Genomic DNA, 11,501 nt, shown 5'->3' with positions numbered 1-11,501 from the left:
ACTCTGTGGACGTGGAGGGCGTACCATCCCTTCACGCCTTGGTGTCGGGTGTAAGACACCACATCCCCTGGAAACAGATCTCGCCCTCGATGACCCTCCGGCAGGTGGCTCTCCACATCTCTCCTCGTCACGAACACATCGCTGATGGTCTCAGGGTCTTTAATGAAACTCCAGCCATGTTCCATGTGAAATTTCATGACAGTCCCGGTGACTCGGGGACTGCGGGCTGCTCGGGGATCTCGCCGGGTCTTCATCTTCTGCTCCGCACTCTGGACCTGCAGCTTCTCCTGTTTCATGTGCCGCTCCCGCTGCTCCCTCTCGAACATCTCCAGCTGTTGGCGGCAGTACTCCCGTCAACGGGCGGCGTCCGGGGGCGCTAGACCTTGCGACCGGGCCTGCGATTGTGGTCTGCTGATCATGCCCGGGGTCAGAGGGCACGGCGTGGAGCGGGGCTCGCTGGCGGTGTCGATGGCCTGGGAACCGATTGGTAGCGGTGGAGGCACGGTGTCGATAGCGGGTTCAGGTACGTTGGGCTCCGCAACAGGGTGCAGGGGCAGGTCGGCGGCCCCAGGGTTCGGGGTAGGGGCGTCTCCGTTACCTGCCTCTGCTGTCGCGGCCTCCTCCGCGGCGTCGTCCTCCGCTCTGCTTTCACTGCCCTTTTTAAAAAGTGACAGTTGGATGAGTCGAAAACATCTGGAATAGGGGTGGGGAACCTCAGGCCCACAGGACATTTACAAGCCTCGATGACCGTTTATCTGCCCCCGAGTAGATATCCGGGGACCCCAGTACTTGGGGCCGGCAGCTGTATTGTGACGGTTAATGTCTCCTCGCTCGGTGAGCACGTGTACGCAGTCTTCACTGCCGAACGCTGAGGCGCATGCACTGAAATATTACGTCCTGACACCAGCGCCGCATCAGGACGTACTTAGTTAAAGGGTAATTTATACGTCCCCTGAAGGATGATATAAATATCCACATGGCTCCTGGAAGAGAAAAGATTCCCCACCCCTGACGTAGAAACTCCAAACCTCACCCACAATGGGGACCAGAAGAAAACACAGGTGAACACAGAGGAAATAGACTTAAAAAAAGCTCAAAGTAAGTAATGACTGAGGTACAGCCGAAAAACACAATCATGAATCGAGGCCAAAGAGCTAAAAACATCATCTTCCGAAAAAGTCAAAAATGAGGAGGAAGAGAGGGAGGAAACTTCTGTCCGGATAATCCGCTGTAAGTGAAGAACCGTAATGACCCTAATAGAAGCCCTACTTCAGGAGAGCGGACTGCGAGGAGGGATTGCTAAGGAAAATTAATATTGTGGCCAGGGCCGGCTCCAGGTTTTTCTTGGCCCCGGGCGAAAGAGTCTCAGTGGGCCCCGTTAATACATACCACGATTCATGATGCACAGATACCACAGAGAAATATATATATATATATATATATATATAGTACAATGCAAAGATTTCACTTCTTACATTACATGAGCGATATCTATTGTAAATTCTACAATAGCCCAGAAACCAGCGAATCGCTCCACACAGAATTCTGGCCCCCATAAAATGCTCCATACAGGATACTGGCCCCCATAAAATGCTCCATACAGGATACTGGCCCCCATATGAGGCCCCATACGAAATACTGGCCCCCATATGAGGCCCCATACGGAATACTGGCCCCCATATAAGGCCCAATACGGAATACTGGCCCCCATATGAAGCCCCATATGGAATACTGGCCCCCATATAAGGCCCAATACGGAATACTGGCCCCCATATAAGGCCCAATACGGAATACTGGCCCCCATATAAGGCCCCATATGGAATACTGGCCCCCATATAAGGACCCATACGGAATACTGGCCCCCATATAAGGCCCAATACGGAATACTGGCCCCCATATAAGGCCCCATATGGAATACTGGCCCCCATATAAGGACCCATACGGAATACTGGCCCCCATATGAGGACCCATATGGAATACTGGCCCCCATATAAGGACCCATACGGAATACTGGCCCCCATATAAGGCCCCATACGGAATACTGGCCCCCATATAAGGCCCCATACGGAATACTGGCCCCCATATAAGGCCCCATACGGAATACTGGCCCCCATATAAGGCGCCATACAGAATACTGGCCCCCATATAACGCTCCATACAGGATACTGGTCCCCTTATAAAGCTCCATACAGGATAATGGCCCCCATATAACGCTCCATACAGGATACTGGTCCCCTTATAAAGCTCCATACAGGATACTGGCCCCCATATAACGCTCCATACAGGATACTGGCCCCCATATAATGCTCCATACAGGATACTGGTCCCCTTATAATGCTCCATACAGGATACTGGCCCCCATATAATGCTGCATGCAGGCTGTTACCCCCTACATAATGCCCCATACAGGCTGTCCCCCCCTTATAATGCTCCATGCAGGCTGTTACCCCCCACATAATGCCCCATACAGGCTGCCCCCCCCCCCCCCTTATAATGCTCCATGCAGGCTGTTCCCCCCACATAATGCACTATGCAGGCCGTCCCGTCCCCCCTTATAATGCCCCATGCAGGCTATTCCCCACCTTATAATGCCCCATGCAGGCTGTCACACCTCCTCTTTATAATGCCCCATGCAGGATGTCACCCCCCTCTCTTTATAATGCCCCATGCAGGATGTCACCCCCCCTCTTTGTAATGCCCCATACAGGATGTCACCCCCTCTTTTTATAATGCCCCATGCAGGATGTCACCCCCCTCTCTTTATAATGCCCCATGCAGGATGTCACCCCCCCTCTCTTTATAATGCCCCATGCAGGATGTCACCCCCTCTTTTTATAATGCCCCATGCAGGATGTCACCCCCCTCTCTTTATAATGCCCCATGCAGGATGTCACCCCCCCTCTTTTTATAATGCCCAATGCAGGATGTCACCCCCCTCTCTTTATAATGCCCCATGCAGTCTGTCACCCCCCCTCTCTTTATAATGCCCCATGCAAGATGTCACCCCCCCATATTATGACCCATGCCACCTCCCCTCTCTTTATAATGCCCCATGCAGGATGTCATCTCCCCCTCTCTTTATAATGCCCCATGCAGTCTGTCATCCCCCCTCTCTTTATAATGCCCCATGCAGGATGTCACCCCCCTCTCTTTATAATGCCCCATGCAGTCTGTCACCCCCCCTCTCTTTATAATGCCCCATGCAAGATGTCATCCCCCCATATTATGCCCCATGCCACCCCCCCCCTCTCTTTATAATGTCCCATGCAGGATGTCACCCCCCCTCTCTTTATACTGCCCCATGCAATCTGTCATCCCCTCCTCTCTTTATAATGCCCCATGCAAGATGTCACCCCCCCATATTATGCCTCGTGCCTCCATACATTAAAAAAAAAAAATCAAATACTCACCTCCCTCCTCCTCACCTGCTGCCCGCTGCTCGGGTCCGGACTCCAGGGTTGCCGGCGTCGTCCCGCTCTGCGCTCCTTGTGATGGCTCAGGTGAGCGCGCGGTGGAAAGACGTCACCGCACCCTCTGACCTGACATGTCACAGGGAGCGCAGAGCAGGAAGACAGCGGATCTGCAGAGGCACGGGGAGAGGTAAGTATCCGGCTGCCGGGGCCCTGAGCAAATGGTGGAGAAGGGCGGGCGCTGACACAGCTCTCCTCCGCCCATAGCCCAGCGGGGTGCGCGACCGCCAGTGGGCCCCCTGCCTGCTCAGGGACCCGGCACTTGCCCGGGTGCTGACGCCGGCCCTGATTGTGGCTAATGTGACCCCACAGTAATATGGCTTCTTAATTCTGGAGATAATTATACTCTACTAACAATAAGTAGTAAAATATCCTTTGAACCGGAATTGAACCAGTGACCTAAAGATGTCTGTGCCCCACTACAGTCCTCCGCACTACCAGCTGAGCTATCAAAGGCTTGTGTACTGCAGCTCTCCTGCCGTCATCACCTCACTGCGTCTCCAGGTTTATACAGTCAATAAGATTCTGACTGTGACAATAATAAGGTAATAACAAAAAAAAGGAAAAACATCTTCCTATACAGGGAGTTGAACTAAGGACTAAGGACGCCTGGGTGAAAACCAGAAATCGTAACCGCTAGACCACATGGCAAAGACACAACAGTGAGACATTGGCGTTTGAATGATGGAAAGGAGCTATGCAGCAAGTCCAGAAGTGATAGGGGAGAAAGAAAGATTGTAGAATCTCCATCAAAAAAAGTACCTGAGCTGTATGTGAGCTGTATGGGAAATATCCTGTGAGCTTTCATGTACTTTCCTCAGGCAGAGCAATAGAAGTCAGAAAAAAACACCACCCTCCAGTCCAAGCGTTGGTGGTATAGTGGTGAGCATAGCTGCCTTCCAAGCAGTTGACCCAGGCTTGTTTACCGGCCAACGTAGAACATTTTTTTTTTTTAGCATTAACTACACTGCTCAAAAAATAAAGGGAACACTTAAACAACAGAATATAACTCCAAGTAAATGAAACTTCTGTGAAATCAAACTGTCCACTTAGGAAGCAACACTGATTGACAATCAATTTCACATGCTGTTGTGCAAATGGAATAGACAATAGATGAAAATTATTGGAAATTATCAACACACCCTCAATAAAGGAGTGGCTCTGCAGGTGGGGACCACAGACCACATCTCAGTACCAATGCTTTCTGGCTGATGTTTTGGTCACTTTTGAATGTTGGTTGTGCTTTCACACTCGTGGTAGCATGAGACGGACTCTACAACCCACAGAAGTTGCTCAGGTAGTGCAGCTCATCCAGGATGGCACATCAATGCGAGTTGTGGCATGAAGGTTTGCTGTGTCTGTCAGCGTAGTGTCTAGAGGCTGGAGGCGCTACCAGGAGACAGGACAGTACACCAGGAGACGTGGAGGGGGCCGTAGGAGGGCAAGAACCCAGCAGCAGGACCGCTACCTCCGCCTTTGTGCAAGGAGGAACAGGAGGAGCACTGCCAGAGCCCTGCAAAATGACCTCCAGCAGGCCACGAATGTGCATGTGTCTGCACAAACGGTTAGAAACCGACTCCATGAGGGTGGTAAGAGGGCGCGACTTCCACAGATGGGGGTTGTGCTCAAAGCCCAACACCGTGCAGGACGCTTGGCATTTGCCAGGATCGGCAAAGTGGCCACTGGCGCCCTGTGTTCTTCACAGATGAAAGCAGGTTCCCACTGAGCACATGTGACAGACGTCACAGAGTCTGGAGACGCCGTGGAGAGCAATCTGCTGCCTGCAACATCCTTCAGCATGACCGGTTTGGCAGTGGGTCAGGAATGCTGTGGGGTGGCATTTCTTTGGAGGGCCGCACAGCCCTTCATGTGCTCGCCAGAGCTAGCCTGACTGCCATTAGGTACCGAGATAAGATCCTCAGACCCCTTGTGAGACCATATGCTGGTGCGGTTGGCCCTGGGTTCCTCCTAATGCAGGACAATGCCAGACCTCATGTGGCTGGAGTGTGTCATCAGTTCCTGAAAGATGGAGGCATTAAAGCTCTGGACTGGCCGCCCGTTCCCCAGACCTGAATCCGATTGAGCACATCTGGGACATCATGTCTCACTCCATCCACAAACGTCACGTTGCACCACAGACTGTCCAGGAGTTGGCGGATGCTTTAGTTCAGGTCTGGGAGGAGATCCCACAGGAGACCATCTGCACCCTCATCAGGAGCATGCCCAGGCGTTGTAGGGAGGTCATACAGGCACGTGGAGGCCACACACAATACTGAGCCTCATCAGGAGCATGCCCAGGCGTTGTAGGGAGGTCATACAGGCACGTGGAGGCCACACAAAATACTCAGCCTCATCAGGAGCATGCCCAGGTGTTGTAGGGAGGTCATACAGGCACGTGGAGGCCACACACAATACTGAGCCTCATCAGGAGCATGCCCAGGCGTTGTAGGGAGGTCAAACAGGCACGTGGAGGCCACACACAATACTCACCCTCATCAGGAGCATGCCCAGGTGTTGTAGGGAGGTCATACAGGCACGTGGAGGCCACACACAATACTCAGCCTCATCAGGAGCATGCCCAGGCGTTGAAGGGAGGTCATACAGGCACGTGGAGGCCACACACAATACTCAGCCTCATCAGGAGCATGCCCAGGCGTTGTAGGGAGGTCATACAGGCACGTGGGGGCCACACACAATACTCAGCCTCATCAGGAGCATGCCCAGGCGTTGTAGGGAGGTCATACAGGCACGTGGAGGCCACACACAATACTCAGCCTCATCAGGAGCATGCCCAGGCGTTGTAGGGAGGTCATACAGGCACGTGGAGGCCACACACAATACTCAGCCTCATTTTGACTCGTTTTAAGGACTTTACATCAAAGTTGGATCAGCCTGTAGTGTGTTTTTCCACTTTCATTTTGGGGGTGACTGCAAATCCAGGCCTCCATTGGTTAATAAATGTGATTTCCATTGATGATTGTTGTGTGATTTTGTTGTCGGCACATTCACCTTTCTACAGAACAAAGTATTCAATGAGAAGATTTCATTCATCAGATCTAGGATGGGTTATTTCACTGTTCCCTTTAGTTTTTTGAGCTGTGTATAATAAATCCTCCTCCGAAAAATACAGCTCGAGAGAAAACCTTGAGTCTCTTCTGTCACCAAATGTCAACTTTACTTCCACATCATTTTCTAATCCGCTTTTTATCTTCTTATGATGTTAGAAGGCTTAAAAGTTTTTATTTTTCCAATGAAATGTACAAAATTTACAAAACCTGTTTTTTTTTTGTGACAACTTGAGTCTTGAAGTAATTTTGAGGGGTCTATATGTCATATTGTGCCCAAACAAGACCCCGTTTACAAAGCTACAACCCTTAAAGTTTTCAGACCACATTCGGGAATTGTATGAATCCTTCAGCTGCTTCATAGGAAAACAAAAGGAAAAAATGACATTTTATTTTTTTTTCACTAAAATTTTACTTTATCATCAAATTTTTCATTTTGACAGAGATAACAGGAAACAGTGGACCCCGCAATGTATTGAGCAATCTCCTGAGAACAGCAGGACCCCACATTCGGTCAGAAGCTACTGTTTGGCCAGACGGCAGGACGGGAAGGAGCGCTATTAGACTTTTGAAGCACAATTTTGACTGTAATAAATTGTGGACGTCATTTTGCATTTGCAGAGCCCCTAAGGACCAAAACAGCAGAAAACCCCCACAAGTGACTTCATTTTGAAACTTGACCCCAGAAAAATTCATCTATGGATCTGGTGAGCAACATGAACCCACAGGTGATTCACCAAAGATTTTTCCGCAGAAATCTTGCCTATGCCCAAATTTTTCATTTTCATAAGTGTAATAGGAAAATATAGACCCCATAATTTGGTTTGCAATCACTCCTGAATGCAGTAATACCCCACATGTGATCAGACACTACTGTCCGAGGACACGGCCTTGCACAGATAGGAAGGAGCGCCATATTGGAGGGCAGATTTTGCTTGAAAGGTCTCCATGTGACTTGTATCATTTGTAGATCCCCCAGGTGCCAGAACAGAAGAGACCTCCGATGAGTGACCCATAGTGATGAGCGAGCGTGCTCCTCAATACTCATTACTCGCCGGAACATCTCACTGCTCGAGATGCTCGGTGCTCACCGAGTATTTCCGGGTTGCTCGGCTGGAGCTCGGGTCTCCTTCCTGCATGTTTGGCGCTCATTACAGAGCCAATGAACATGCAGGGATTGCCTGCCACTCACTGTAATGCGGCAACCATGTTGGGTGTGGCATTACAGTGATTGGCTGGTCGCACAGCGTCATCAGGTGTATATCAGACCGGGCGCCGCCATGGTAGTCACAGTCACTCCGGATCAGACAGTGTAGGGAGAGCTGCTGCTGTGTCAGGGAGAGATTTTTACCTGCATTTAGGCTGTGATCCCACACCACTATTATTTATTTCATCTACACTAACAGTCCCTGTAAGGACTAATTCTGATGGATATTAATCCCGCTGATAGCAGTAGTTGGGCAGAGTTTGTGGAGACCTCCTATAGTACAGAATAGGGGCCACTGCGCGTTCTTTCTGCTGCTGGATCTCCTATCCATAGCCCTAGATATCAGGCTGATAATATTCTTTTTGCTCTGAATCCTGATACTTTTGGTAAGAAGTAATATAATATTCCATTCATACTGCTCCATTTGCTAGTTAGCAGCATACAGCCAGATTTGGTTGATGTGACTGGCATTGCTGTATTGTGCTATTTCCGCCTGTCAACTGAAAATGCTGATTGTCTGACTCTTATCAGAATGAATAAATTCTGGATTGGAGCCGACATCTCATCACCACCGGATGACATCAGCGGAACATAAAGTGAAATAAAAAATTTTCTGGTCTATTCCCATGCACCCCTTCACACCCAGACATGGGTAGATGCTTCAGCATTTAGACTTTTTATGTCATCCTCCTCCTTCTCCTTCTCCTCCACCACGATCTCAACAGGGTGACCATCATACAACACCCCCATTAATTTTTTTAAGGGTGTTTATGATGCCCGTAGGAACTATTATTAGAGGCCTACCTCTAACATTCTGTATAATATATATGCATACCCCCCAGGGGTCAATGTTTTTCAGCGCACGCACTTAGTGCATGGGCATTACCAGTCTAGGAGACCCACTCCTTAATAATGGAAAAAAAATTTTACTGAGGCCCTCCACTACATCTCTTCAAAGGGGTATTGGAGCGCGACCTAATTTTTGGCAGCCCTTGCACTTACTGCATACACATTAACAGTAATTTAGCAATAATTTACCAGATTTATAGTTTCATTCCAGAAAAAAACAGAAGCGACCAAGAAATTAGAACTAAAAAACACTTTTTTATTAGAAAACATTTTAAAACCAATAAACAAACAAGAAAAGGTCCTGTAAAAGGAATGTGACGAGCTCCTGCCTTCAGCCCCAGGGCATTTTGATGATGCTGAGTCTAAAGAAATATATATTAGAGCACGCTTAAAACTCTGGAGACTTGGAATTAACATGTGTCACCCCAGGCCTGGATGCCACAAATATCAAAGGCTGTGTCTGAGAGCAGGAGGGAGGTTCCCTGGTCAGGGACCATTAGCATGCAGCACCTCCTGTCCCAGGCCAGTAGAGGGAGCAGGCTGCCCCTATAAAAGCTGGAACTGAGGGCAGGGCTAGAAAGACCAGAACCCACTTCTGAAGCATCCAGAAGGGTTCCCAGAGGAAAGGGACAGGTCAGCAGCAGCTGAGGAGTCCGGGAGGCAGAGGAGCAGCAGTGAGCCAGGGACAGAGGCAACGTGAGCCGGTCCTGGCTGAGAGAGAACTACACAATCGGTCACTGGGGTACGAGGCTGTCAGGGTTGCAAGCCCGGCAGCAGATAACCAACCCGCGAGGGACTTCAGGTCCCTTGGCCTAAGAAGCCTGGAGGCTCCGCCACACAGAGGGACCGGTACAGCACGGAGAAGCAACAGGTACCTAAGGCCCGAGTCGCAAGCCATACAGGCGTAGTACACGGCCAGCTCAGGGACGTGGGCTATCACACCACGAAAAGGGGGATAGTCAGCAAGGGCAGAGAGAGAACGGTAGGCCTACCCACTCACCCTGACCAGTGGGGCTCGCCCGAATTCTCTCAGACCCCCAGGCCCATTCCTACCCTGTACTCCTGTTGGGTCATTAGTACTAACTACAATAAAGACCCTGGACTATTTGAAGCAGACTCTGAACCCTTATTATTGCGGCCTGCACCATCACCCCCAGCATCCTATTACACTGCCCTGAGGCTACACTCCTCCCGTGGGGAGTTATCCTATCCCTGTGCTGCATACCAACATCAGCCTCAGCGGTCTGCCTTGCAGCGGCGGTCATACCTGACCGCAATCCACGGCTGGCATAGTCGGACATTCAAAACCCTACAAATAGACTGCTACAGCATTTGGTCTGACCACCTTGAGCCACGGGATCGGGTTGCCACTACTACCCCCAACATTGCACTGAAGCCCGGTTCCGGGTGCCCCACGGCCCAGGGGGCGAGTCAGCTTTGGCGTAGTCGGCAGGATTGTGACCAACCCGCCAGAAACGGGTATTGCGCGCCTGAAAAAGACTGTACACGTACCTCAAAAGGAAGTTTCCTGCCATCCGGAGCCATTTCCCGCCATCTTCAGTCGTCTCCCGCCATCTTCAGTCGTTTCCCGCCATCTTCAGCCGTTTTCCCGCCATCGGACGCCATCTTCAGGACGCCGCGCGGGAAGAAGAGGGGCGTGGACGTCCAAACCGTGTGAGACCTGAAGCCCCGCCCTACGCACCGACGCTGCGCAAGGTCCTGGAAGGAGAGAGAGCGACGCTGATGTCACCAGGACGCGACGCAAGGTCCTCACCCGGAGCAGCACCAGCGGAGCCGCGGCCTACAGAAGAGGATCGTCGGAAGGTAGGCCACGCTTAACTAGGGGGGAGGAAGATGACGGACGCGGAGGGACCATCTACCACCAGCGTGGCTGCAGCAGCGGTGATGCCGTTCTCCATGCCCTACATCCCCGGAGCAGCCTGGCTGCCCCAATACTCAGGGGAATCCCATACATTAACTGACTTTAAGGAAAGACTGCACAGTTTATTCAAAGTTTATCCCCTGACAGAAGAACAGAAAGTGAGCATTCTGACGGGGCAGCTAACCGCTGCAGCCCAGCGGGAAGTGAAATCATGGTCAGATGAGGAGAAAAGGACTGTAAAGGACATTCTGACCCGGCTGCGGAGTACTTTTGATACCCGTACCTCAGCAGAAATCAAAATGCAGTTCTATGGCTGTAAGCAGCGAGCCCAAGATAGTATCAGAGACTATGCCTTGAACCTGCAAGAAGCTCTGGGAGCAATTAAACAAGCTGACCCTGGCAGCGTGCAGGACACCGATAAACTGTTGACTGACCAGTTTATAGAAGGTCTGCTGTCCAACGCCCACAGTATCCAGCTGCGCCTCATGGCCCTACAGAACCCCGATTTGACTTTTGCACAGTTCAAGGATAGGGCCATCCGGGTGCACCGAGAACCCGCACCAAGTGGCGCTGTAGCTTCCCGGCGCCCTGCCATTACTTACCACCAGGGGGCGGCGCCCTGCCCCGCAGACCTTGTGGGGGCTGACGCACAGGCCCTAAATCCATCCCAGCCTGCAAACCTGCACAATCAGGTCCAAGAACTAACAAAGAGTGTGGCTGCATTGACCAGGACCGTACAGTCGTTGCAGGTGGAACAGTCAAGACCAATCAAGCTGGCTTCCAGTCCAGAGGATGTCCTGTGGCGTCGACAGAGGAGGATCCCGTCGTTCAGAGGGAGGCCCGCCGACCGTTACACTGAGGATGGACAGCCGATTTGCCGCCGTTGCAGTCAGCCAGGACACATAGCAAGAAGTAATTGTGATTTTGCAGCAGGTGGCGATGAATGCGAGCTCCAGCCAACAGAGGGTTCTCCAGAAGGAGATAAGAGCCCTGATGAGACGGCAACAGTTTTTCCTAGATGCAATGGA

At 51.1% G+C, this 11,501-nt stretch overlaps 1 non-coding gene across 1 annotated transcript; it reads right to left on the bottom strand.

The window, feature by feature from the left end:
- Positions 1–3,841: 3,841 nt before the first annotated feature.
- TRNAY-GUA (transfer RNA tyrosine (anticodon GUA)) lies at positions 3,842–3,926 on the bottom strand. The gene is given in 2 exon segments: positions 3,842–3,877; positions 3,890–3,926. It is a non-coding gene; the product is annotated as a tRNA-Tyr (tRNA).
- Between the last annotated feature and the right edge of the window lie 7,575 nt (positions 3,927–11,501).

Source organism: Phyllobates terribilis, unplaced genomic scaffold (genome assembly GCF_046119375.1).
Source record: "Phyllobates terribilis strain yellow unplaced genomic scaffold, ASM4611937v1 Scaffold_3__8_contigs__length_932513732, whole genome shotgun sequence".
Lineage (NCBI taxonomy): Eukaryota > Metazoa > Chordata > Amphibia > Anura > Dendrobatidae > Phyllobates > Phyllobates terribilis.
Note: the sequence above shows the minus strand (reverse complement) of the source record. Positions and strands in the feature narration are given on the sequence as shown.